At 47.3% G+C, this 27,842-nt stretch overlaps 1 protein-coding gene across 2 annotated transcripts in view; it reads right to left on the bottom strand.

The window, feature by feature from the left end:
- Window positions 1-27,842, bottom strand: part of KIAA0319L (KIAA0319 like) — a 962,229-nt gene that overhangs the window by 898,676 nt on the left and 35,711 nt on the right. The gene's annotated exons all lie outside the window — the stretch shown is intronic.

The following is a 27,842-nucleotide window of genomic DNA, read 5'->3' as shown; positions in this document are numbered from 1 at the left end:
TCCTCGAAGGGTGCCTGTAACGGCCACATATCTCCCCTCGCTATCAGTGTGAACGAGTTCCGTTCTGTAGTTCAACCCTTTCCTTAATAGTATCAGGACCCCTCTCATATATGAAGAGTATGCAGCCCCATACGTAGCTTCTGCCCATCTGTTGCCTATCTGTGTCTGTGTCTGAGGGTCTATGTGCGTCTCCTGTAGGAAGGGTATGTCAATATGTAATCTTGGAAAATATGCAAGTATTTGCCTAATTTTCTTGGGGTTTGAGGCCTCGCACGTTCCAGGTTATTAGTCTCAGCTTATCCGACATTAGTTTCTCAACCATCTTCCCTCTCCAATCTTATGCTGCTCAATCTTTTACCTAATCACGCGCTGGCAGCATGGTCTCCGCTTTTCGTTTCTTGATACTTGTTCTACATTTAGTTCAAGGACTACGAGAGCCGGAATGCAAATAAAAACTAAAAAAACAGGGCCGGTTTTGCTATTGAGCTTATCATCTGGAAAACTTGACATCTCAAATAATGATAACACGTACTTTGCGCACAGCCTGGTTTGCCAGATGAGTCAGTGGGGAGTTGGTTTTTCAATACCTTGGTTTTGTTTCCTTTTACAAATAGCCGATTGTGAGCCGAACTGAATCAACTACAACTCCCAGAACGCACCTTTTTAGTTAAATACAATCTCACAAGCCTGAAAACAATTGCAAATGCATTTACATAGCGTTTCGTGTTACTGAGAACACGCCGTAGTGCTTTCGATTGACAGGAGTAGGAGCTTTTAATGACATCTATGAGCGCCGTTCAGTCCCAGTTGGGTAACAAAATTCCGACTCATTACCCTACGGCATGGGTTGTACTGAAAGACCCAGCAACTGATTGAACGGTATTTCAGATTCTAGGAGAAGTTATTAGCCCTACAAGTGCCAGCTTCGAAGCACAGATGTGGTGACCAGATGGTTGTTTGTCAACAGCACATACCATTTCACCCCCCGAGCTTTCCTTCACACGTCGCTCGTTATCAGCTGTCTTGGCGCGATTGGTCACATCAAAGTAAGGCACGGTCACATCTCCCAGAATGCAATGGGTGCTGAGACGGATGCCATCGGGCTAGAATTACGGCGCATTAGCATCCAACCAAATACGTTATAGTATGGAACTGAGAGAGGGGCGCTCTCATAAATGGGCCTGAAGCCAGACAGATCCATCCTGCAATCCTGCTTGATTAATGGATTTGCATTTGCAAGTGAAAACATTAAACATGCCCGAGGCGCCAGCAGAGCTCAAGCCACAGGGAGACATCCAGACATCCTCCTTAAGGGTTGTTTCCTCTGGGAGCCGAAGTATTTTACACGTAACTCCTAACATACAAAAGGTTCTCTTTTTTAGAAATATATAGTATCTTAAACAGTAATGTGTTTGTGGTAAAATTGGAACGGCACTATGATGGGCGCATCCAAGTATTTCCCCGTGTTAGCAATATGTTAGGGTTTTAGCCAATGAAAGTTTTTATTTTTTCCAAAAAAACTTTGTTAGTCACAGGCAACGTCAAGGAGGTTTTGTATTATTTTGCTTAAACAACATTTGTACCTTATTTTAAGTTTACACAGTACACTAGATGATTGTTTCTCTTCCTTCTCTCTCTTTTTTTTTCTGTCACATTAGCGCAAAAGGTATATAACTTTCCATTATGTATCTTGAATGGAGATTAAAATTGGTCTCACATCTTGGGTCTCTGTCTCACACTCTACACTTTTATTTTACACTCGTTTTTTTTGTTTCACACTTTTTCTTTGGCACACACATTACCAGCCGTCAGTGCACACATTCGCCAGGCATACACCACCAGCCGTCAGTACACGCTTCCACCAGGCAGACACACCACCAGCCGTCAGTACACGCTTCCACCAGGCAGACACACCACCAGCCGTTAGTGCACATATTCACCAAACATACACACCACCAGCTATAATTGCATGCTTCCACCAAGCACACACACCACCAGCCGTCAGTGCACGCTTCCACCAGGTATACACACCACCAGCCGTTAGTGCACGCTTTCACTAGGCACACGCACACTCCAGCCGTCCGTGCACGTTTTAACAGGCACACTCCAGCCGTCCGTGCACGTTTTAACAGGCACACTCAAGCCGTCAGTGCACGCTTTCACTAGACAGACACAAACAGCCGTCAGTGCACGCTTTATAGGCGTACACACACACACACCATTAGCGTCAGGCATTCACAAGCTTCAGGCATTCACAAGCTTCAGGCATGCACAGGCGTCCGGCATGCACAGGCGTCCGGCATGCACAGGCGTCCGGCATGCACAGGCGTCCGGCATGCACAGGCGTCCGGCATGCACAGGCGTCCGGCATCCACAGGCGTCCGGCATCCACAGGCGTCCGGCATCCACAGGCGTCCGGCATCCACAGGCGTCCGGCATCCACAGGCGTCCGGCATCCACAGGCGTCCGGCATCCACAGGCGTCAGGCATCCACAGGCGTCAGGCATCCACAGGCGTCAGGCATCCACAGGCGTCAGGCATCCACAGGCGTCAGGCATCCACAGGCGTCAGGCATCCACAGGCGTCAGGCATCCACAGGCGTCAGGCATCCACAGGCGTCAGGCATCCACAGGCGTCAGGCATCCACAGGCGTCAGGCATCCACAGGCGTCAGGCATCCACAGGCGTCAGGCATCCACAGGCGTCAGGCATCCACAGGCGTCAGGCATCCACAGGCGTCAGGCATCCGACATCCACAAACATCAGACATCCACAAGCGTCAGGCATCCACAAGCGTCCCTTTCATCAGCTCTCTGCCATCCTCGTTAGCTTCAAATGTGTCTGGTTCCTCACAAGGCCCCTCCAGCTCTCGCCTTGCTACATTTTACATTGCCATAGCATCACACAGCATCACTCAGCGCCACAGCATCACGCAGCGCCACAGCATCACGCAGCGCCACAGCATCACGCAGCGCCACAGCATCACGCAGCGCCACTGAACGCACAGCATCACTCAGCCCCACTGAACGCACTGCATCACTCAGCCCCACTGAACGCACTGCATCACTCAGCACCACTGAACGCACAGCATCACTCAGCACCACTGAACGCACAGCATCACTCAGCACCACTGAACGCACAGCATCACTCAGCACCACTGAACGCACAGCATCACTCAGCACCACTGAACGCACAGCATCACTCAGCACCACTGAACGCCACACCATCACTCTGTGCAACCATTCAACAACTGGTTCAAATATGTTCTCTCAAGTTTTCAAGCTTTATTACAAATGTCACAAAAAGATGTTAATATTTCACTTCTGTTCTTGGATTTTCGTCACAATAAAATACACTGAACATAATCTACATAAAAGTTATTTACAAAAGTTTAAGCTATTGCCATAAATTACAATAACTTATTTAAGTATTAATTATTAAAACAAATTAAAGGCCATTGTTATTTGTAATATCAATACATGTAAGTCACTTAAATACAACACATATTGCATTACAAATGCTATAGGTGTCACGTTTGCGAAAGTTAAAACTATTGGCATTTTAAATGACAAAGCTATTAAATTTCGCTATTTTCAAAACCAACACATAAATAAAAAATTTGTCATTTACAATACCAATAGCTCAAACTTTCCTAATGCAAGACCTATTGCATTGCAAATGCTTGTTCCTTAAGAGTTGTAGAGACGGAGTGTGTTGATTTCCCACCAAGTAAATGTCAGCCAAGAAGAATCGATTTTAGAGCAATGCAGACAAAACCACGCAGTCAACAATCAACTTGTGACATACCTGGAGCAAAACCAGCTACTAGAAGCCTCCCAATCCGGCTTCCGCAGCAATCACAGCACCGAAACCGCCCTGATGGCAGCCACCAACGACATCCAAACTTCCCTAAACAGAGGAGAAACAGGAGCCTTGATCCTCCTCGACCTCTCAGCAGCCTTCAACACCGTATCCCACCACAGACTGATCGAAAGACTCCTCCACATCAGCATCCAAGGGGACGCGCTCAGATGGATCACCTCCTTCTTTACGGGAAGAACCCAGAGGATCTACCTCCCATCTTTCACCTCTGACATATTTATGACCCGCTGGCCAATATTGTCAGATCTTACGGTCTCAACTTCATTTCCCCACACAGAAGACATCCAACTCATAATCTCACTCACCGACGACCCCACCAGAACCAACTTCCACAGATGCACAACAAACGGCGCCGACTGGATGAAGAACAACTGCCAGCAGCTGAACACAGACAAGACGGATGTACTGATCTTTGGCAACAGCAGCAACACATGGAAAGACTCCTGGTGGCCATCAGATCTAGTACCCGCACCCACTCCCTCCAACCACACCAGAAACCTCGGAATCATCATGGACAACAAACTCACCATGAAAACACAGATAAATGCTAGATCCTCTGCGGGCTTCCTCACTCTGCACATGCTACGTAAGTAGCTACCCCTATATACGAGACACACCGTTACACAAGCCCTTATCACCAGGCAACTGGACTTACAGCAATGCCCTTTACATAGGAATTGCCACACACATTCTACAGAGACTTCAGACCATACAGAACGCCGCAGCCAGACTCATTGTTGGCCTTCCCCGACGAACATACATCACATCCCATCTCAGGAAACTCCACTGGCTCCCAATACAGAAGACATATCAAATCGAGTTGCTGATCAACGCACACAAGGCTCTACACAACCAAGGACCCACATACCATAAACATCACCTGAACTTCCACCAACAATCAAGAAGACTACGCTCCGTCTCCCTTTCATTTGCCCATACTACCCACACCTATCGAAGCGGAAGTAGAGGACACTCCTTCTCCCACATTTCAACAAAGACCTGGAACAGCCTCCCCATGCACCTCCGGACCATGGCCTCACTTCTGGAATTCTGAATGGCCCTCAAGATCTGGCGGTTCAAATAAGCTCCTGGGGCTGCAAGCGCCTGGATACCCTATCCGTGATTGGCCAAGCTTTATAAATCCTGATTGAGTGCATCTATAGCCCTGAGACTTTGTTTCAGTATCCTACGAAGTAGTTAGACCATACCAAGTTGCTAGAAATCAAGTTAGTAACACAACTCATTAACTGTCTGGAAACGTTACATATAATTGATGCTGGAAACCTTTGCCCCAAAAATGCAAAGAAAAATAGGAGCATATGCAACTAAAAGAAGACTGCCAGAAATAGCAGCCTTTGAAGAGCTATAATGCCTGTATCAATTATTACTAGTGTAGCTGAATGGGTGGACCGCCTACTACAAGGGTCTATGTTTAACCTACAGGTAGCAAATTCGAATCTCTGCAACAATAATCTATTATTTAAAATACGTGGAAATAATTAATCTGGGATTGTTTAAAATGATCATCCTTGTTATCCCACCTCTGGTAGGAGGAAGAGCCGTACTTGAAGAAATGCTGTAAAGGACAACTGGATGAATGGCTTAAAGAATGACGCATTGCAGATTACAAAAAAAAGACACATTCGGTAATGATGGGACCTGCGGACTACAAAAAACAGAAGTGTGTGTCACGGCTTTGCTTTGCATGTTGCTTGTGTGGTGAAAGAGTGGATTTGTGCATCCACACAGGTTGCTCTGGCACTCACCAGCCTGGCAAAGGGGCAGTATTGCCATGTTAAGGCAGTTGGCTGTTCGTGCAAGGATCTGCTCCACTTCAAGCAAATGCTTTATTTATGTACAAAAAAACGAAAGTCTTAATTTCCACTTACTGTCCCTAAGAGATGAAAAGGTGGATGAACAAGTGAGTAAATCGGGATTCGCAACATGCTGTACTGAAGGTTTGAGGCGGATTTTTTAAGTTTCGATGATACTGTTTAGCCTGGAGACTCACTTTTTAGGTTTCGCCTGGGGCACGGAGCTTTAGCTCCGCCCCCAGGAGAAATCTTTAGTTTTCAGTATGGGGGACTTGAATCCGCCCTCTGTTCCATTGGCTAGCTCCATAAATGGAGGCTAGCCATTGGAACAGAGATCTGTCCGTCATGGCCGGACCAGATTCGTGGGCGTTCCTGCATTTTTTTTCCCTCTCCACCCTTTTTGAATCGTCATTGGGCAGAGTTTTTTTTTTTTGGGGTGTTTGTTTTCCTCATTTCATGCCGACCACGGCCGCCGGAAGAAGTCCAGGTGAGTGCGTTCCTCTTCCCCCTCCCGCTGTCCGTGTCTTTCCCACCCCCCCGCAGTCCGTGTCTTTCCCGCCCCCCTCCGGCTTCCGTGTCTTTCCCGCCCCCCTCCCGCTTCCGTGTCTTTCCCGCCCCCCCCTCCCGCTTCCGTGTCTTTCCCGCCCCACCTCCCGCTTCCGTGTCTTTCCCGCCCCACCTCCCGCTTCCGTGTCTTTCCCGCCCCCCCCCCTCCCGCTTCCATGTCTTTCCCGATAAAAATACTGTTGCAGAAGACTGAAGTCTTCACACTTTAGTCACCAGCCACCTTGAAGTACTGCACTTATGGTACCCGCATCCACATGGCATCAGCATGCTTTTCTGTGCTATATTTAACGCATGTGTCCTCTTTTACTCCACTTTCTGGTTTGAAATGATTATAGAGCGAAAGAGTGTTCATGTGTTCCACGATACCGGAGGTAACCTAAGTTCATGTTCTGGTTTGTCTAAGTCATTGGGAGTTTGTTATGACCAATGAGACACTGTAGCTAGCTTGGTAAGGGGATTTTGGATACTGAGGTGAGTTTTGGGTCACCCTGATTCACTGAGGTTCCGGATCTCTATGCACAGTTCTGTAGGAGAACGGAATCCCTGCTACAATACATTGGTCCAAGATCGTACAGGGCTCTAGGAGCCAGAGTGAGGGCTTTAAATTGCACTCTGTGGGCCAGAGAAAGCCCATGCAGATCTCGTAAATGTAGTCTTACGCTTGATCTTCCGGAGATGTTAAACAGAAGTCTAGCCGTGGCATTCTGTATGGTCTGCAATTTTTTTTTAACAGATATCAAGGGATGCCAATGTACAGAGCATTGGCATAATCAATGCGGGAGAGAATGAGAGCACGGGCGACCATTTCCTTGGCTGGCCTTGGAAGCATGGGGAAGAACCTTCTTAATGATTTAAGAGTGCCAAAGCAAACTCCAGTGAGTTTCTTCATTTGCACCGAAAATCGAAGGTCTTCTTCAAACCAGACCCCAAGTTCTTTGCTAGATCGCCCTCTGAGTTGGGTCGCGGGAAGTCTGGTGGCCACAAGGTTTCCCTAAAGGCAAGCGGAAATGGACCATACAGAAATAAAACTTGTTGTGCCTCTGTCCACTGATCTTACAATTTTCAGTACTTTGAAACATGCTTAATAGAAGAAAGGGACATCTGGGCCCAGATTTACAAAGCCCTTGCTTTGCCATTGTGTCACGCAAGGCAATGCAAGGGCTTCAGTGAGATTTACTAAGCCTTGCAAAATCTTGAGGAACGCATGGTAGCGCAAGTCTCTGGCTTGCGTTACTCTGCACTGTGAAAGCGTTCCAGGGGTGGAACGTGGGTGTTTCTTTTTTGGCACAATCCTATATTTACTAAGCCTAGTAAATCTGTGAATGCGTCAAAATTTTACATCTTCCCAGGTGAGGCTTAACGAAGCGGAATATCTTTATTTCTCCTTTTATTTTCTATTTCTATCTGTGTTGCATTCTGCAGCATATGTAGAAAGAGAAATTGCCTCAGATGATTGTTTTTGTGCAGGAAGGAGTACCTTCCTGCACAAAAACAAGCTTGCCTGCAATGCAGGTGAACTTGAACCATGGATCACTAGTGCCGGAGTTGGTGCTAGGCTGCACTCAGTGCGCCAGAGCAGGGAGAATTCAGGAATGTCTCATACCTAAGTACATATTTGCGCATTCCTGCCCTCTCCTCATGCAACGCATTGCAGCACGTTGTGTGACTTATTAGCAGTTCTGCTCCCAAGGGTATACTTCCAAGGCAGGTGCCCAGCACTGTTTTCGTTCACACATTTAGGGAAGTTTATAAGCACGTGGTTGGTTTTGCATCCCAACCGATGAACTACACCTTAAGCTGCACTGTGCAGGTCCCCTTCTGTGCTGCAGCCCCTTCCTCAGCCACGGCACTTTCATAGATCATAAGGGGCAGAAAGCGAGAGAGTACTTTCAAAGAGTTAACGCAGGCGGGCACCAAATGCATGTCAATGAGCATCCCGCTGTGCTGCTCTGTGGGGTGTACTGTAGTAATGCAGATTGCAGGACAAACCTTCCGAATATGCCCCTCACGGCACACCACTCTTTTTGTTCGCCATCCAATTAAGGTTAAGGTTGGTCTCGTTCCAATTGCACGGGGGTGAGGGGTGGGTTGATTGCCTCTTCTGGACCTCGCAGCGCTACACCATAGCAGTGAGGCCCATGGGTGGGGGCTCCTCCCCTTCCCCAGTTGCGACAAGACCCGCCTCGAATTTAATTGGCTGAGGAGGAGGAACAAGAGGGAGGGCGGGTGAGATCACGTGTTGATGGGCTAATTGTGGGGCCCTGAGAGCAGCCCACTCAGCTTATGCCCGGCGCGGGCTCGGCACAAGGCAACTGCCTATTTATTTATTTATTTATGCATTTTTATATAGCGCGGACTTTACCCGAAGGTGTCAAAGCGCTTCACAAAAGGAAAATAACTGATACAAGAGAACACTACAGTGAATATATTCCAAAAGCAAAAGTTATTATTACACGAGGCAAAAGTGACAATCGTGAGTGAACAAGATACAAGGTGAGGGTGGAGTCACACACTACATCTGCTGTAGGGGGGAGGAGGCTGCTCCCTCTAGGTCTGTAAGCAGTGAAAACAGAGGCATGATTTCACTGATGCGCTCTGTCCAGCTTAGGCGTTTGCGTCATTAAGCAAGGTACCTTTTTACGCAGTCATTATGCATCTGTACTCCAGGTGCAGAAGTACAGATTGACGTACTGTCCTCATCTACGCCTTGTGAACCCTTCATTATGGCCGCGCATCTCAGACCGGGAGTCTGTGCCCAATCACGCATAAAAGATATGCCGTATCCGGTGAAGGCCAGACTTGTGCTTGCGCTGGAAAAGTACAGCATTGCAGAGGAACAGGCAGCTCTGAATAGTGAGGGCTGGGGAAGAAAGGTCTAGAGGTCCCTGGCACACCTCTACCCTCCGGCTAAGAGATATTCACAGACTGCACCGCCTCGTATTGGCGCGCACTCCGAGCACTTCCCGAGGCCGGTTTCCTCTTGTGCCCGGTTCTGTAATACAGCACAGGGAAAATGAATTCTGTGAAATGCATGGGGCCGGACTCATGCAAATAAGAGTACTCTCCCTTGGGGTAAGTCCAGAGCGATACATGCTACATAAGGAGTCACAGAATAGTTCGTGGCGTCTTCTGTGATATCAAAAAGTCCATAGACCGTAAAACCAAGCTCCGACACCGCACTTCGCACCGGAGGCAATTTGTGAATATGCCGCAGGCGAGCACTCGCACACGTCTCGATGTAGATAATCTTTCGTGTTGTGCATACTCCATTGTACGAACCTGCCGACATTTTGAGAACGATGGTCCTTTTTACATTCCTGGATGTTGAGCATCTCAAGCACCGAAGCTGCTAAAACATGGTGCCATATCCCCTAAATGTTAGGTTATAGGTGCTTATATAGCGCGTAGCTGCCTCAGCTAAGGGGCGTCCCGTCGCTTGATAGACAGGAGTTTCGGCTACCGCAGGAATGGAATCGCGGCTATAACATAACAGAGCAGTTTAACAAAAAAGGTAGGGTTTTTTTTTGTTTTTTTTTATTTCAAAGTATTTTATTGAAAATAAAATGTTTGCATATACAATACAATACAGTTTGAAACATTTACTTGGCTGTTTGGTTTTAGGTGGAGAAGAAAAAGAAAGAAGAAAGAGAGAAAAAAAAAAAAAGAGGGGGTTATTGTTCCAGATGAGCGTCTAGGGCTGCCCACATCCCCTTTCTTGCTGTATGGTTAGCTGGTTGGTGGTTTACGGTGATGTCTGCCCCCCCGCAGGAAGGTTACCCAGTTAAACCAACGTTTGAAAGTGGCTTTCCCAGTGTCCTTCCAGTTGCCCAAGATAGTTTTGGCGGCAGCTGTGAGCAGGACGTCCACTAGGTCACTGTTTTCTTTCGAGTCAAGCGATGTGTCCATGAAGGCCATGGTGATGCCTGGTAGGCCGCGTGTGGTTTGGCTGCCTGTGAGTGTGTCTATGAATTTGTGTACCCTGCGCCAAAAGACCTTAACCTTGGGGCATTTGTATAGAACGTGTGCTAGATTCCCCCCTCGCCTTTTGGCAGTTCCAGCAGGTGTCACCGTCCCTGGCTCCCACTGTCTCTAGTTTGGCTGGTGTCCAGTGTAGTCTATGCAGTAGCCAGTATTTTGTTTGGGCTAGCTGGGGTGTAACTTTGTTTTTTGACGCCGAATTCCATAGGGTGGCTCTTGCTGGCTCGTTCAGTGGTTTCTGGTACTCCCCCTCACAGAATGCTAGTGTCTGGTTGTTGAGCGTTGTGGTGCGGGGGTGATAAGTTTATAAATATTCGCTGTTTGGTGTCCCACTATGTTTAGGTTCTGTGTGTACTGTATTATTGAGGGCCTCTGTTTTGATAAGTTGGCTCTAGTGATTGCTGCTTTGATGCCGAGGAAGGTGTAAAAGTCTCCGTTATGTAGCTTGTGTGTCCTCTGTAGGTCCTCGAATGCGAGTGGGTTGTTGTTTAGCTCCAGTTGGGCCGGTACTGTGATGCCTATGCTACACCACCCCTCATTCACTATTGTGTCTCCTTTTGCATGTTATTCTGGGGTTGTGCCACAAGGATTCCCATTTGGAGTTTTTGATGCGGACCTCCAGTTCTTTGTCCACCCCGAGCATGGCTGTCCTGGTGTTCCAAATGATTGCATTTTTCGCTTCTGGGTGTCTGCTTGCAGTTAGTGCCATCAGTGGGTCTGCCCCCCCTAGGATGTTCCTTTCCACATCCAACCACACTGACGTATAATCCGGTGTGGGGGAGATCCAGTGTATGCCCTGTTTCAGTAGACATGCCATTTGGAATGCCTTGTGGTTAGTTAGGTTGAGCCCTCCCAGGTCTTTCTTCAGTCTGAGTTTTGAGAGGCTGATTCTGGCTCTTTTCCCCTCCCATAGGAATATGTTGAGCGCTTTGTCTAATTTATTGTGGAAGTCAGACGTTGGTGTTAGCGGTAGCATGCTCAGCAGATAGTTTAACATATCATTTTGATAGTTTCGATCCGACCCCACCAGCTAATGTATCTCGGGCTCCACTCCTCCAGTTTGCCCTTTATTTTCTTTAGCATTGCCTCCTCGTTGTGGTCTGGTGTTGTCCTCAGGTCTCTGCCGAAGAGGAGGCCTAGGTGCTTCAGGGGTTTTGTCTGCCACGCCAGACCGGAGTCGCCAAGCACCGCCCTTGTCGTGTGGCAGTTCATCGGTTTGCATTCGGATGTCACAGTTCAGTTTGTAACCCGAGACGTGGGCATATTCCTCAATGGTGGTCATTAGGGCTTCGATTGATGATTCTGGGTTGTGGGTGGTGAACAGGATGTCGTCCGCGTACGCTGCCAGTTTGAATGCCTGCTTCCCTACGCGAACTCCAGTTATTAGTGGGTTAGTTCTGATCATATGGAGGAGTGGTTCTAATGCTAGTAGGAATAGTCCTGGCGAGAGAGGGCATCCCTGCCTCGTCCATCTTTCTAGGGTGAGCATCGCCGACGTGGATGTGTGGACTACCACGCGTGCTCGGGGGTTTTGATAGAGCGACATGATCATCCCTCTATATTTGTCGCCTAAACCGAACTTGCGCATGCATTCGTTGAGGAATGGCCATGAGACTATCAAAAGCCTTTTTGGCCTCTAGTGCTATCATTACTGCCTTTTCTGTGCTGTTGGCTGTGCGGTTTATGAGGTGACAGAAGTCTGGTGTTGTCTTGTGAAAGTCTGTTTTTAAGGACCCTACTTGTGATCTGTGTATTAGGTGAGGGAGGTATGTGTTTATCCTTCCGGCCATCACTTTGTCGTAGATCTTGCAGTCCACGTTTATTAGTGAGATAGGCCTGTAGTTCCGAGCGAATTGTGGATCTTTCCCTTCTTTGGGGATGACAATGATGTTCGCCTCTGCCATAGAGTTCGTCATGCACCCCCTGGCTGCACATGTTTGGAAGACTCGGACCATGGTGTCTTTTAGGAGGGGCTGGAACTTCTTGTAGAAAGCCGCCGTAAAGCCGTCCGGCCCCGGCGCCTTGTTCTGTTTCAGGGAGATTATGGCCATCTCCACCTCGATCCCGGATATGTCCTGTTCTAATGATATTTTCTGTTCATCTGTTAGGCTGGGCAGGTCTAGTTTGTCTAGCAGGCTGATGCCTCCATCAGCGGTCAGCGAGTTGTCGGCCGCGTATAGTTCCTTGTAGAAACCCCTGAACGTTTCCAGGATTGATTTGTTGCCTGTGTGTGTTCTGCCTTTGTTGTCTGTAATTGCTGCGACTGAGTATTGCCGCCGTTTGGCTTTGAGGTACCCTGCTAGTGCTTTGCCCGCTTTGTTGGCCGAGCAGAGATTGATGGACTTGTATTTGTTGATCCAATTACCGGCCCTCTCGCTTAGTGTCCTATTCAGTTCGTATTTTTTCTTCGTTAGTGCGGGGAGTGTGTTCCTGTCTATTAGATTTGCACTGTGGTTCCTTTCTAGTTCTTTGATCTGGTCCTCTAGCTCTTGTATTTTCTTGTTCCTGCTGCGGTTCATCCTGCCCCTGATGCTCAGGAGTTTCCCTCTTACCGTGGCCTTTAGTGCCTCCCATAGGGTAATGGTGTCAGTATCTGGGTTGTCATTTAAGGATAGGTACTCTCTAATTGCCTCTTCTTTTTCCGTTATGTTCGAGGGGTTCTCTAGAATGTCACTGTTAAGGCACCAGTTGCGGGTAGGCCTCTCATTGTGTTTCCCGCTTAGGGAGAGGGTGATGTGTGCGTTGTCTGATATTGTTATGGGTCCAATTTCTGTTGCCTGTGTGAGGTGCATGTGTGTGGAGGACATGAGTATGTAGTTGATTCTGCTATACGAGTTGTGTGGGTGTGAGTAGAAGGTGTATTCCCTTGTGCTGGGGTGTTGTAGTCTCCATGGGCCTGACAGTGTTAGTTTGGCGCAGAGGTTTTTAAAGGTAGTTTGTTCTAGTGTCGTATGGCTGGCTCTGTGTGGATGTCTATCTGTGGCGTTGTCCATCGCTAAGTTCATGTCTACCGCTACTATTAGCATCTCTCCCAGTGGGATGTCGCTGAGTTCGCACTCTACCTCCTCCCAAAATTGTTTGATTGCTGAGTTTGGGCCGTAGGTATTAGCCACGTGTATGGTGTCATCACCTCTCTTCATACTTCTGATTAGCCTCCTACCTTCTGTGTCGGCACGGCAGTCCTGTATTTTAAATTTCGCTGTCTTGCTAATGATAGTGATAACTCCCCCCTTTTTGTTTACTGCCGGAGAGCAGACTACCTCGCTTATCCACCGTGCCTTAAGTTGTTTTGCGTCCTCCTCGCTCACTCTAGTCTCTTGGAGGACGAAAAGGTCTCCTTTGAGTTTGTTTAGGTGTTCTAGTGTCTTCCGGCGCTTTATAGGGTGGTTTAGGCCCTTGACGTTCATGGACACAATCTTGACGTCTGAGGTTAGTTGTGGCTGCGCGTGTGTAGGCTGTGTAGTCATGGTGTGGTGTGGACCTCGCTTATGCCTGCGCTTATTCCGCGGTGTTCCCCTGGCTCTCGGCGTGACCTGCGACCATGTCTTCTGGTTTGTATGTGGACTTGCCCCACCCCCTGGGGTCTTAGTGGGTGCTTGGGAATGGTGATAGAGAAGAAAGAAAAAGAGTGTCTCCACGGATTTGCTAATGGTTGTGTAGTTAGATTCCCCCCCCCGTGCCCCCCCTGCCCTCCCTCTCCTCCCTCCTCCCCCCTGCCAAAGTACAGTAAACGTGCAACAGCAACATTCCTCCCCGCCCTCCGCGCCCCCCCAAGAGTCCCTGTTACCCCTTTCCTTCTTGTTGTTGTCTGGCTCCTTGTGGTTGCTTTGTAGCTCTGCTGTGTGCTGGTTTAGCTTACGGGCCTTGGCAAGCTTGTTGTCCTCTTTATGTGATATGCGCTCCCCAGCCTCTACTGCTTACATCCGCCGCTTTCCAGAGTTGGAGCGTGCGGTTAGTGCCGCTTCACGTGCTGGCCGTGCCCTATTTCGTCTTCAGTCTTTGGTGTGCCCCTGCCTACGCACACTTGGCGCCGCTCTGAGTGGCTTGTATTCGCCACAATCTGCCGCTGAGCTCAGCGTCACCTTCACCAATCGCTGTTATCCTCTTCAGACTACTCTTTGTGCCCTTTGTGTGGTCCGCACACACTGCTCGCCTTCTTACATTGTTCCGCGCTATGTGCGCGTCAGAGTGCCTGACTGTGTCTCTTGTACTTTGTTGATCGCGCACTTCCGTTGGGCTGCAGGGTGGGCGTGTTTTCTGAGTTGTGCGTCCTATTGACGGTAGCCTTTACCAAGATGGCCACCGTTCCGTGCTGGTAAACACACCCTCCCCTAGCCCTTCCTTCTGTCTGTGCGCTTAGCGCCGCTCTCTTTTTCTGGCCTGCAATCGCTGTCCGCTGGTTCCTTTATGTCCGCTTCTGCTGCTTTGTCCTCCTAGTTCGCAAAAATTGCCTGTGTTCTGTTTGCGGTTTCCCCACCCAAGATGGCTGCCGTTTAGTGATGGTATGTACACCACCTTCCGCTTTTCGCCTTGCTTCCTGCTCGCTTCTTTGCCTCTCGCGCTGCTCTTACCGGCATACACAAGTTTCCCCACTGGTTGCCGTGTCTCGGCGGAGGGCTCACAACTGCCGCTGTCCACCTTGTTCGCCGTCTTCCGTGTCCCCAAGATGGCCTCCCGTGTTCCACAGCTACATCAGTTTCGGTTTTGCTTTCGTTTTTTTTTGCCTCGGAGGAGCGTGTTGTTGTGCTGGCTGTGCGGTGTACCTTGCTTGTGTGTCCCGCTTCCTATTGCTCTGTTACACGGTTCCGCTGCACCTCTCTGTTTCCTGCAGCTCACTCTCTGCCCGCTGTCCGTATGGTGGGTTTTCTCCCGCTCGCCGCTTTCATCACTTGCTGGTCTTCTGGCTCACTCCGCCATCTTGGGTCTTTACTTCACCTCGTCTCCGTGGGGCTTGAAGGCTTCTCACTCGCAGACCTTCCGCTTCTGCTCGATTTTATGGGCAGCAGTCTGCTCTCCCGGGGTTCATACTTCGTTCAAACCCTTAGTTAGCGGGATCGGGGTCTGTTTCTCTGCTTGGCTCGCCGTTTCTTTCCCGGAGTTGCGGAGCTCTGGATTCAGGTGTCTGCCTGCGTTGCCATCCAAGCCACGCCCCCTACAAAAAAAAACAACAACAAAAAAGGTAGGTTTTAATGGCCCTTCTGAACGTCAGGGGATCCTGTAGGCCACGGACCTGGAGTGGGAGGGTGTTCCATAACTTTGCTGCGAGGTAACGGAAGGAACGTCCCCCCATCCGTGCGCGGTTTATTAATAAATGGCTCGCCGTTTCTTTCCCGGAGTTGCGGAGCTCTGGATTCAGGCGTCTGCCTGCGTTGCCATCCAAGCCACGCCCCCTACAAAAAAAAACAACAACAAAAAAGGTAGGTTTTAATGGCCCTTCTGAACGTCAGGGGATCCTGTAGGCCACGGACCTGGAGTGGGAGGGTGTTCCATAACTTTGCTGCGAGGTAACGGAAGGAACGTCCCCCCATCCGTGCGCGGTTTATTAATAAATCGGTTTCTTTGCTGCCGCCATTTACAAATACTGGACCAAAAGCAGAGGTAGGCCCCAACAGTAGGACATCCCCTCTAAGCAGGCGCGCAACACCCATTGGGCTCACCGGGCTTCAGCCCCCCCCGTCGCCTCCTCTGCCCGGGCACTGAAATGGTGCAGGAAGGCTGCGCATCCGATCCAAAAATGTGATTGTTTTAATGATTTCTGAGAGGCCCAGCAGCCCGAGCCAGACAGCGAGCCTCTGAAAAGTTTCAGCAAGTGAACCTACCCCCCTGGCCTGACCTCTTGTGTTTCCTTTAGAGTGGCGCAGAGGTGAAATCCTTGCCTGAAGGAAGGGATTTCACCTAAGCACTTGATGGGTTGTGAGCATGGGGTGTGAAGATGTGCACAGCAGGGGGAAGGCATGGCCAGTTAAGGTGATTCTTTTCCTTTGTAAAGGAATTTCTGCTGGCATCTTAGCACAGGGTGTGCGGTCTGTGCACTTGTATAGATGTGTATTCCATACAAGTGCACAGACAGCAAACCCTGGGCTATGGCGCCAGCAGGAATTCATTTACAAAGGAAAAGCTTCACCTGCACTGGCCATCCCTTTCCCCCTGCTGTTTGTGCATTTGACCCACATTGATCTATTCTACACAGTGAGACCTTCGGGAGGGGCTGTATGCCAGGACACAGTGCTGCTGATCAGCCAGACTCCACAGTATATTATCAGAAGAGCAGGCAGCAGTTTTTTGTGTAAGTTCCAGTAACTTTAATGCATTTTTCAGCACAGCATTACCTACTGCCTGCATATCTAGGTTACTGTGAATGTTGTTCTTGACTTATATACATAGAAACGTCAAAGAGGACAGTCCCCTCCAAATATGCAAATGTAGTGTAAGTTTGTAGTGTTTATTTTTTTTTTGGGTGCTAGTGGGTAATTTTAGAGTTCAGGGTGGGTGTGGGTTTTAGGGTGCCAGTGAGTAATTTTATGGTTCAGGGTGGGTTACGGATTGGGGTGCCAGGGGGTAATTTTAGGGTTCTGAGCGGGTATGGGTTTTGGGATTCCAGGGGGCAATTTTAGGGTTCAAGGTAGGTATGGGTTTTGGGGTGCCAGGGGACATTTTAGGGTTCAGCGTGGGTATGTGTTTTGGTGTGCCAGGGGTAATTTTAGGGTTCAGGGCAGGTGTGGGGTTTGGGATGTCAGGGGGCAATTTTAGGGTTCAGGGTGGATATGGGTTATGGGGTGCCAGGGGGGAATTTATGGTTCAGGGTGGGTATGGGTTATGGGGTGCCGGGAGAATTTATGGTTCAGCATGGGTATGGGTTTTGGGGTGCCAGGGGTAATTTTAGGGTTTAGGGCAGGTGTGGGTTTTGGGATGTCAGGGGGCAATTTTAGGGTTCAGGGTGGATATGGGTTATGGGGTGCCAGGGGGGAATTTATGGTTCAGGGTGGGTATGGGTTATGGGGTGCCGGGGGAATTTATGGTTCAGCATGGGTATGGGTTTTGGGGTGCCAGGGGTAATTTTAGGGTTTAGGGCAGGTGTGGGTTTTGGGGTGTCAGGGGGCAATTTTAGGGTTCAGGGTGGGTATGGGTTATGTGGTGCCAGCGGGGAATTTATGGTTCAGGGTGGGTATGGGTTATGGGGTGCCGGAGGGGAATTTATGGTTCAGCATGGGTATGGGGTTTGGGGTGCAAGGGGGTAATTTTAAGGTACAGGGTAGGTGTGGGTTTTGGGGTGCCATGGGATTAATTTTAGGGTTCAGCGTGGGTATGTGTTTTATAGTGCCAGGGGTAATTTTAGGGTTTAGGGCAGGTTTGGGATGTCAGGGGGCTATTTTAGGGTTCATGGTGGGTATGGGTTATGGGGTGCCAGATGGGAATTTATGGTTCAGCATGGGTATGGGTATGGGTTTTGGGGTGCCTGGGGTAATTTTAAGGTTCAGGGTGGGTTTGGGTTTTGGGGGCAAGGGGGAATTTATGGTTCAGCATGGGTATGGTTTCTGGGGTGCCAGGGGTAATTTAAGGTGCAGGGCGGGTATGGGTTTTGGGGCTCCAGGGGGTGATTTTAGGGTTCAGGGTGGTATTGGGTTTTGGGGTGCCAGGGGGTAATTTTGGGGTGGGTATGGGTTTTGGGGTGCCGGGGAGGGATAATTTTAGGGATAGGTGGGTATGGGTTTTGGGGTGCCAGGGGTAATTATAGATTTCAGGGCGGGTATGGGTTTTAGGGTGTGAGGGGGTTAATTTTAGGGTTCAGCGTGGGTATGTGTTTTGGTGTGCCAGGGGTAATTTTAAGATTCAGGGTATGGGTTTTGGGGGGGCAATGCATCAAGCTACCAAAAATATGTGCTTTAATTGTTGTCCAGTTTCAAATGCAGAATTCACCACATTTTTTTCTCAGCTTGACCTGAGAATTAACCGATCCTGATTATCTGCCATTTTAGCTCCGCCCCATTGATTTACATTAGCCACGCCCCTTCATCTGCCATGTTAGCCCCCCCGAAATTAAGACCTAGTTGCGCCCCTGCCTCTAAGCGTGTCGTTTCCACCATTACTTCCCAGTATCTCAGGACAGTGCAATGTAAGATTAGACACTGGCCCGCAAAGGGAAACAAGGCTGGCGCTCACTGTTCTTACTGCCTCACTCACAAGAACCACCATGTCGCATGCAATTTCATTTCACACTAACAAGTCGTGTGGAGTATCGCTACAGAAAAGGAAAACCAAGTCCACTGTGAGAAAAGTTTTAAATACTTAAACTCGTCTATATAATGCCTACTGCTCTCTTGCCCTCCTCCTCGCCCAAGCCTACTACACTGCACAACGAGGTGGAGGTTAGTCTGTTTCACATAAGCCATTACAACACAAAAACGATGTTTTTGTCTTTATACCGAGCAGTGATAACGGTCTTTTTACTGCTCGGTTTAACAACAAAAAGAATCGTTGTTTGTTTCTTTTTGTTTTGACAAATTGCAACATCCGATTGCTATTCTCAAAACTACCACACGTTTCCAAAGAGTCAATTTGGGAGCGTGGAACCAAGGGCTTTAAAAGGGCATGTACTGAGCAAAGTTGCTTCTTTTATTTGACGGCGCCAACACTTCTCAGCACGGGTGTGAAACTTTCAATGGGAGAGAAACTGCCCTGCTCAGGAGCAAACAGGTATTCTGGGAAAGCCAGCACTTGACGGCTATGTTTACATTCCAAGAACTGACAGGACTTAACATGCGTAAAGCTGCTCTTAAACCACTCTGCTCGACGCGCCTCAAAACGCTTCCCTCTCTCATCTAGAATGCTTTGCCCTTGGAACATTGGCAGGTGTGCCTTAATAGCACTCACACGCACACCCGTTTTCTGTCTTTTTCCCCCCCAGTGTAGAGCCTGATGTGCACTGGGTCTACGCAAACGAGAGTCCCAAAGCTCGCGTGCTGTAGGTAAGAGTCAAGCCGCGTCTCACTGATGAGCCCAACACGATGGGAACAAGTCTGTCAGTGCTTGAGTGCCAGTACTAGGGGCAAGTGTCCTAGCAGTGAGGGCTGGGCTACCCTTCACCTCTGGAACAGAACCAAGACTGATGCGATGTGCAGGTTTGTGGTGGCACAGCAAGCCAGAAATGACGGGCAGGAATGCAGCCCAGTGTCTGGGACCGAGCCAAGATTTTCAGCCATCAATTCTCTGCTTCTCTCTCACCTGTTGGAAGGGGCAGCACGCTCCGTTCGCGCGCACAGGCACTGCCATAAGCTGGCACAGGGTGAGAACTAGGCATGGCACATATTGTTCCACAAGCTCAACACAAAGCTGCTAAGGCTGTAGAGAATGGGGCGGATCAATAAAACTGTGTATGTGGATTAACGCATCTTAAACCAGGAGCTAGCCCAGCAATACGTGCGAATCCGCCTCGCAGGCTCTAGTTTACAAAAGAGTGCCACGTGGACTAACAGGAGCCGGCTTGCTTCTGAGTGATGACAAACCGTTTAAAAATAAGTCACCAATCGATCACTGTGACCCTGTGAAAACCACAAGGAAACGGAACTATCTACAGCGGGGCCTAGGTTTACAAAACCCTGCGCTTTTATCTCTCAAGCGAACTAAAAGCAGCACACCTTTATATTTAACTTTACTCTGATAGAATTTATCTTGCATTTTGTAGGGAGTAGGGTGGGGAGAAAATCTTTGGCTGAAATAGCTTTCACAATTTGCAATGGCGCTAAAAAAGAACAGTGTGCCGAAACGAATACGAAAGAATGCTCCTGTGACTATGCAGGTGTCAGGTGACAGCGCTAGTCCAAAGGGCACCAGGATCCAGTTGAGGGTAGGCACCGACCCTTTCTACCCACTTTAAGCGGATTGTCACTGTCCTTTTCCTACTTCTCCTGGAATTCACAGATTTTTTTTTTCCTTTTCAGAGTTTTATATAACGCGAACTTGACCCGAATCGGGTATCAGAGTGCTTTACAAAGCACCAGTTACATTACATGAGGACACACATTCATTTTTGTTAGGCACGGGGAGATTAAGTGATTTGATCTGAATCGCAGGATGTTTTAACGTCATTACCGAGACTCGAACCCAATATATATATATATCTACACCAAACAGCTCCCAATTCCACCGCAGAGACTGTTATCAATCAGGACACGGACAACACGGCAAGTTCCAAATTCAAAGTGCTTTATTTCCCATCAGACAGACATGACTCGTTTCGTCCGGTCACCCCGGACTTCATCACATGTTTATATATATATATACACATATACACACACATCCATATATATACACACATACATACACACACACACACACACATACATACACATACATATATATATACATACATACACACACGTTGAAGCCCGGATTTTGCGGCAATATTTTGGCACAACCCCAATGCAAAATCCAATTTGTTAAATATTGTAATGCACTCAAATGTACTCATTATAGACCTGCTAAAGATATGTGAGGTTTTAGGATCTCGTGTCACTTCCTGTGAGGTCATGGGTTATGATGCCACTTCCTGTGAGGTTACATGTGGGAATGTCACTTCCAGTGACTTAATATCCATTCTGCCTAAGTTGGCAAGTCCCCCCCATATTGAAAATTGCCTTTTTTCAGGTGTACCCTAAAATGTTTGCCTTCCTCCTCCTTTTTCTGACGTCGATTTTGTTGGCTTTAGGACTTTGAGCACGTAACCACTGCTGACCAGTGCTAAAGTGCATGTGCCTTTTCCCCAAAAATGTGTATAATTGGTACATACCTGTATGGCATATTACACATACTGGTAAGCCCCTTCTAAAAGGGGTCTACCATATACCCAGGGCCTGTAAATTAAATGCTACTAGTGGGTCTGCTGCACTGATTGTGCTACCGATTCAAGAAGCCTTTCAAACCTGTCTCAGGCCTGCCATTGCAGGGCCTTTGTGTGCAGTTTACTGCCACTTCAACATGGCGTTTAAAAACCACTTGCCAAGCCTTAAATTCCACTTTTAATACACACAAGTCACCCCTAAGGAAGGACCTAAGTTACCCTAATGGCAGTGTGCAGAGTAACCTAAAACAGGATATGTACTTTTAAGCTTTACATGTCCTGGCAGCTTAATTCGTTTTTAACTGCTGTGAAGCCTACTCCTTCCTTAGGTTAGCATTGGGGATGCCTTAAAACATTTTAAAGCGGTTATTCCTGAATGGGAAGGAGTAGTTACTTCATGTTTAATTTCTTTGGAATGGTGGTGGTAAGTCCTCTTTAATAGTAAAAATGGATTTGACATTACCATTTTAGAAATGCCACTTTTAGAAAGTGGACAGTTCTCTGCTCTGTGTGCCTTCAGCCTGTCCCCAATACATGTCTGGGGTGGGTGGCAGCTACACTTTGACAGCTACAACACAGGAAGGTCTGGATGGGACAGGAGATTCATCTGCATACTGACTGCTTTCCTTGGCTCTGGCCCTACCAAATCAGTATACTACAGGACATGGGAGGAACTTTGTTGGAGTAAATGGCTGCTGTCCTTAAGGATTGCCACTCAGTTATCGCTGAATTTTCAGAAGAACTATATTCTCTGCTTTCCAAACCTGCCCTGCTGACGTCTGCCCTGTTGAGTCCAAGGACTGAACCCAGAGGGACTCCAAGGACCTGCTGGCTTGCCTCCTCTTTTCTGAAGTCTCAGGGTCACAAAATACTTCCTAAAATTCAGCTGGAACTGCTGGACCCTGCCTTTTGCGAGTCCTACTCTTGACCGATATACCCCCTCCTAGCTCTGGGCCTCAGAAGCGGGTTCTGCAGCTGCTTTCATCATCTACACCTCCTGGGCCCTTTAAATCAAGCTTTTGGGTTGTTCGCGACCGCAAATGGGCCAGTTTGTTCTAGAAGTGCATTGCTCGCACAAAGAATCAGCGTGATCGGGCACAACTTCGTGTCATTGCAAAGCCGCATCACCACCCACGACACCCCATCCTGTCTGTCCACAAAGCTTTTCGTAAACTGCGGACCAATCGCCAGCGCCGCTTACTGTGCTCCCGGTGAATCTCTTCCCCGCGAATGGGACTCTTGGCTCGACTTGAGAAGGTAAAACTTCAGCGGGACGGGTTTGAAACTGTATCTGACCAGCGCTCCAACACCCCACTTCTGTTTTTTAGGACTTGAGCTCTAAAGGGCACCTTAGGGTGTTAGGCAGCGCACTCCATAGAAACTGGTGTTGTATCGGATTACTGAGACTGAAAATAGACGAACCCAGAGGGGATATGATTTCAGGAACTAAACGGAGACCGAATCATAAGACTTTCTTTTGCTGAAAGGGAGTGCATCTTACATAAGAAATGCAGGACTAAGATAAACCAAAGTCAGAAGAACGACATACTCGTTCCCTTATTATGCACAGTGAATCAGGGTTGTGGTACCTGATGGGTTCATCACCTTGGTAAAGTCTGCCACTTTAAAAACCACAGTCCTTGCCCTACATGGTCTCCGGATTTTCCCTTGAAATCTCTAAGGTTTCAGTGATGAACAGACAAGCTAATTGCTGAAAGAAAACAAGCACAGTCTCAGTGTATCCTCAGTGGTTTCGAACAGGTAGCTCAACATTGCCAGCACATTTGTAGGTCTCGCCTAAGCAGCGCACATGCGCTGCATAGGTGGACCTTTAGACGTCGCTCTGCTCTTCTTGAAACTTGAAAGTACATACTCATGCTTGTGGCAGCATCCACCTTGTGGCAGCGAGCAAGGGCGCCTCACAAGCACGAGTATGTGCTTACAAAAAGAGCAGACTGCTCGCTCACGCATTCACGCACCATTAGCGGCCGCCACACATTCTCTGTTTTTTTTCTGGCACTGTTCACTCTTCTCACCGGCTCGCTCTCCTCTGGCTACTTACTCCTGCTTTAATTCCTGGCGTATTACTAGGCGACCTCTCTCAGCAGGTAATCCCAACAATACTGAGTTCAGTGCACCTCATATACCGTCTTTGTCTCTTCCTGTGTATAGTTTCTTTTTCATGTCCGTTTGTCTCCCTCTCGGTCTCCATTGCTCTCCCACTGTTTTTCATAACTGGATTGCCTGGCTTGTATTTCTCACTAACTTGCTCTCTTCACAATGCTTGTTGTTTTCTTTCCGCAGTCGTTGCTTCTCTGTCCCCTTGCCCATTGCTTGCACCCACACACCTCCCGTCGTCATCTGACACTCTGCCCCCGTTGTTGCTTCTCCTCCCATCTTTTATGTATGCCCTGAAGCTCCCTACACAAAAAAGCACTAACCGCCGCCAGCACTAGCCGTGTCATAGCACTTATTTCTGGCATAGTGTGCTGAGTCACACAACACATAGCTTCTAGGCACAGACTCGGGCTGTTGGCCTTTCCTGAATAAATAAACGTGAAGGAACAATATAGTTATCTTGGCGCCTGGGCAATGACTATTAAAGCAAACCTGATGGGGCAGTATGATGCTTGCATTTTCAAAATTATGTACAATGAAGCCATAGTTGTTGTGCTTTTTATTTATCTTATGGAACTAACAATCAGTGACAAAGCCAATAGTCCTTGCTTGTTGTAGGCGTAATGTTACTTGTTGTATCCGGATGGAATGATGAAGCAGCAAAGTACCAGTGGGGTGACACACTACGCTAAACATGGATTTCAATTTTTGTTTTTAAAAGCCACGCCCTTCATTACATTGGCGACACCCCTTCGAAATCCCCCCTAAGTTTTTCATTCTACTTAAAACCAAGCTTTCAGTATTGTGTCTTCCTTACGTAGAGCGAAAACAAGTTCATTCAGGTCATCATAACTGCCAACTTGAACAACAAGCATTGGCATAGCCAATAGGTCTTGCCTTTGGGACCTTATAAGTGTTTAGCCATGCAACAGTTGATGTTGGTGCAGGAAGGATATTGTGCTGCATAACTAAATACTTTTAAGGCTCCAAAAGGCGAGACCTAATGGCTATGCCAGTGCTTGTTGATCTTGGACACGCAGCCTGGCCATCGTGAAAACCCCATATGCCTCACTGGTGGCCAGCGATTCCTAGACCCTAACTTCACGTTGCTACATTTCTTTGGAGATGGCACCTACCAGAGGCACAGTGGGTCTCCATACCAATCTAAAAAAAATAAAAAAAATCATATACAGGACACAATCATTCCAAACAAAGCTGCATTTTCACTGAGTAATTGCCCAACTCAAAAGCATTTATTTTATCCAACTCGAGAATAAACAGCTGAACCATCAATGGTTGAGAAGTGTGGCTCACTGGTTAGAGCAGACAGACCCTGAAGCAGAGGTCAGACCCGGGACCAGGGTTCAATTCCCGACGCGGCAGGGTCTTGAGCTCAAATGTCCATGACTCGATAATTCTCGCTTCGGTGCCTGACCTAATCATGGGTTCACACTCTGCAACTCTGGGCATTAAGCTTGCTTAATCTCCACAACGGCCCCCCGTGGCGGGATGCCTGGCTTTCACCTTGGGGGTGCCCTGTAGGGGCTATCCCACAGGGAAAAGCCAGGACGGGTTCCCAAGGCAAGCGCGGAGATACCCCTTCGGGGGTCGATTTAGGCGCTATATAAGAAACATAATAATAATAATAATGGTTTGATTTCAATCTCTGCCATACAACTTACAGACTGTAAGCACTGCAGTTTTTCAAAGCTCTACACTCAAAGCTTTTTAAGCAGCAATAACATAAAGATACCCTTTAATAAATTGTGAGCGTCGTGCCTTCCTTTAAAATGAAAATGCAAATTTTACTGGTGCGAGGACGCCTGAATTTGAATAGTCGTTTGAGCTTCAACTGCGATTTAAAAATTTAAAAACATCAAAACCGTTTTCTTCAACCGCTCATTCAAATAAAACACTTCAGTTCTCTGCCATTCATGTTTTAGTTACAAAAATTTAGTTACAAAAAGAGGTTCTCATTGAAATAAGCAAAGTAAAACCTAAAATAATACAGGTAGAAGACGTTATAACTACCTTTATGAATATACACAAGCACTTTTATTGTTTTATGAATGGTGCTTATGCGGATTGGAAGTAAATTCGACTGAAGTGCGTCGTTGCGCTACGTTGTCGTTAGGGTAACCAGTACACCACAGTTTTATTTAATGTTTTATATTCCTGACCACTCCGTCTAATATGGGCAAACCAGCCAACTTCACTGTGCACCAGTCCAATATTTGACAAAAGAGTGTTTCGAAAAACGTCTAGCACCACTGTCAAACATCACATTATACAAGAGTTCTTCAATCTGTCACCCGGTCCCCCCCTCCCCCCGTTCACCCCATGAGGGCACGCACTCTGCTCTAAAATCTTACTTTTGTTTGTCTTCTGGCCACCGTATAATGATTATACGGTGGCCCCTTAGAATCACGACTCCTCCCCAAAGATGTCCAGAGAAGCATGGTAATTCTAGGTTCGGATTTCAAGTCAGACAATTACTAATTTGAGGTACAGTATAGAATCATCCTGAAATCCTTTTGCCATTTTAAGACACCACAAACAACAGAGATCGAGAAACAGCAAGACGCTAAAGTGAAAGTGTGCACCACGCATTTGGAGTGTGAGAAACAGCAAGACGCTAAAGTGAAAGTGTGCACCACGCATTTGGAGTGTGAGTAAGGGCAAGGAAGGAAGTTAAGGGCGCACAGCTGGCACAGAATATTCTCGAAAGCTTCAACCTACAATGAGAGAGAGCATTTTGTACTGGCAGGATCAGGTATTATTCTAGTGTTGATTCAGTGCATTGCTTGTATCCTAAAGATGAGACGCAACTGCAATAAATCTTTTATATAAAAAAAAAGCACAACTTACCTCCCGGGAAACAGATACCGATTGCCTACCTTCAATAGTTATGGGAGTAAGGGAGTAAACGGCATATGCAAATATCCAAATGAATAGAAAATGATTGCTTTGAGTGCCACAGAACTGGAACAAGAATAGTTCATGAGACCATACCCACAATCTAAGGTACTCTTCCCTTCTAGTCTCAATTAAGAGGAAGAGTTTTGTTGCAAAAATCAATGCGTAGAGTAGCACTTATGGGCACGGATAATAAAAGGGACCGTGATCTGAGAAGATTCCTTATTCTGCAATCCATGACGCTTTTAGACCCATTGTTCCTGCAGGCGCTTTAATGCTTCTTGACATTAGTTACATAAGGTTCAAATGTATTGAGCCATTCATTAGCCTTTCACAGAAGAATATAGAACTACTCAGTTTTCAAATTCATTAATAACTTTTATTTGCATTTACTATTCATTAATTTAGCAGCGTTATATAGCATGAACTCTAACAAACTGTCAGCAGAGCCCTTTACAAAAGAAATGAAAAACATCAGAAAAATAGAAGCAGCAGATAGTATACAGAGGCTTCAATAGCAAGAATTCATATTAAAGAGCAAGGTGCACACAACAAATATAAATTGGCACTGCGCTTTAAATGGACATGTACTATCAGGTTCTTAGTTCCCGCACCTTCTCAGTTGGAGGAGAGGAGGGGGTCAGAACATTCAATGGGAAAGTACTACCTTATCTACCAACAGTTAACAGGCACCCTGGAATAGTGAGTGCCTGCACTTGTATATTTCCATTTCCAAGCACTGTATAAGGCGCAAATGCTACAGTGCAGGTGTCAACAAGATTTCAGGGAATCTTCAGTGTCAAAGAGTGGTAGAGCACAAAAAACAGGTTTGGAGCCAAGAGTGGCATTGGACTCTTAGGTATTTCAAGTCTTGCTTGAAATTCCCATGCAAAGGGTTAGTCGGCAACGAGGTGGTGGAGTTCATGATCAATGAGACCCTTCCTCTAAATTAAGGGTTAAAAGTTCTGTTTATTGAATATTTGTTTTGCCAGACGAGTGCCGGCGCTCAGTGGAAGCAAAGGTCTCCAGAAATCATTTTTTTTTTTTTACAGTAGACACTTATGAATGGCCCTTGATCGTAGGGCTTTGTGCTAAACACATGCATGTTTAAATAAGCTTGTGACTTCTATGGAGAGCACATACAGGGAACGTGCGGTCAGAATGTTTATTTCTGGACATCAGACGTGCTACGACATGCACAGCTGTTTAATGAGGTGCACAGTAGATATTCAGGATAGCTGAAGGAAACTGCCACAGTCCAACCCTGGTAGCATTAGAGACTTTTCTACTTAAAAAAAAAACTAATTCAGTGAGGTAGGATGTAATCACTCAAACAAGTGAGAGTAGGTGCTGTCCACCCTCATCTCTGGCTCTTTTAGATTGGGCGTTGTGAATCTGTATATTTAGTGTACCATTGAGTAAGAACCGTAGGAATCTAGTCCATCCAATGATCACGGTTTAAAGTCAAGAAAGGAAAGTATCCCAAACAGACTGAACAAGGTCATAGTTGTTAATTAGGGGGGAGGGGGTGATGAGAGCTTAGTAATTTTAATAGACTTCAGCTTGAGATAGTTATCTAGGTTTGGACATCTTCAAAAATAAAGGTAGAAGGGAGAGATATATTTTAGATAGGACATTTTCATGAAAAACACACCCCACAGCACTCCGCTGCCTTTTGGCTAGGTTTGCGGTACATAAATGCTACATACATACATACATACATACATATGT

The sequence above is a fragment of the Lissotriton vulgaris genome, chromosome 2_1 (assembly GCF_964263255.1).
Source record: "Lissotriton vulgaris chromosome 2_1, aLisVul1.2, whole genome shotgun sequence".
NCBI lineage: Eukaryota > Metazoa > Chordata > Amphibia > Caudata > Salamandridae > Lissotriton > Lissotriton vulgaris.
Note: the sequence above shows the minus strand (reverse complement) of the source record. Positions and strands in the feature narration are given on the sequence as shown.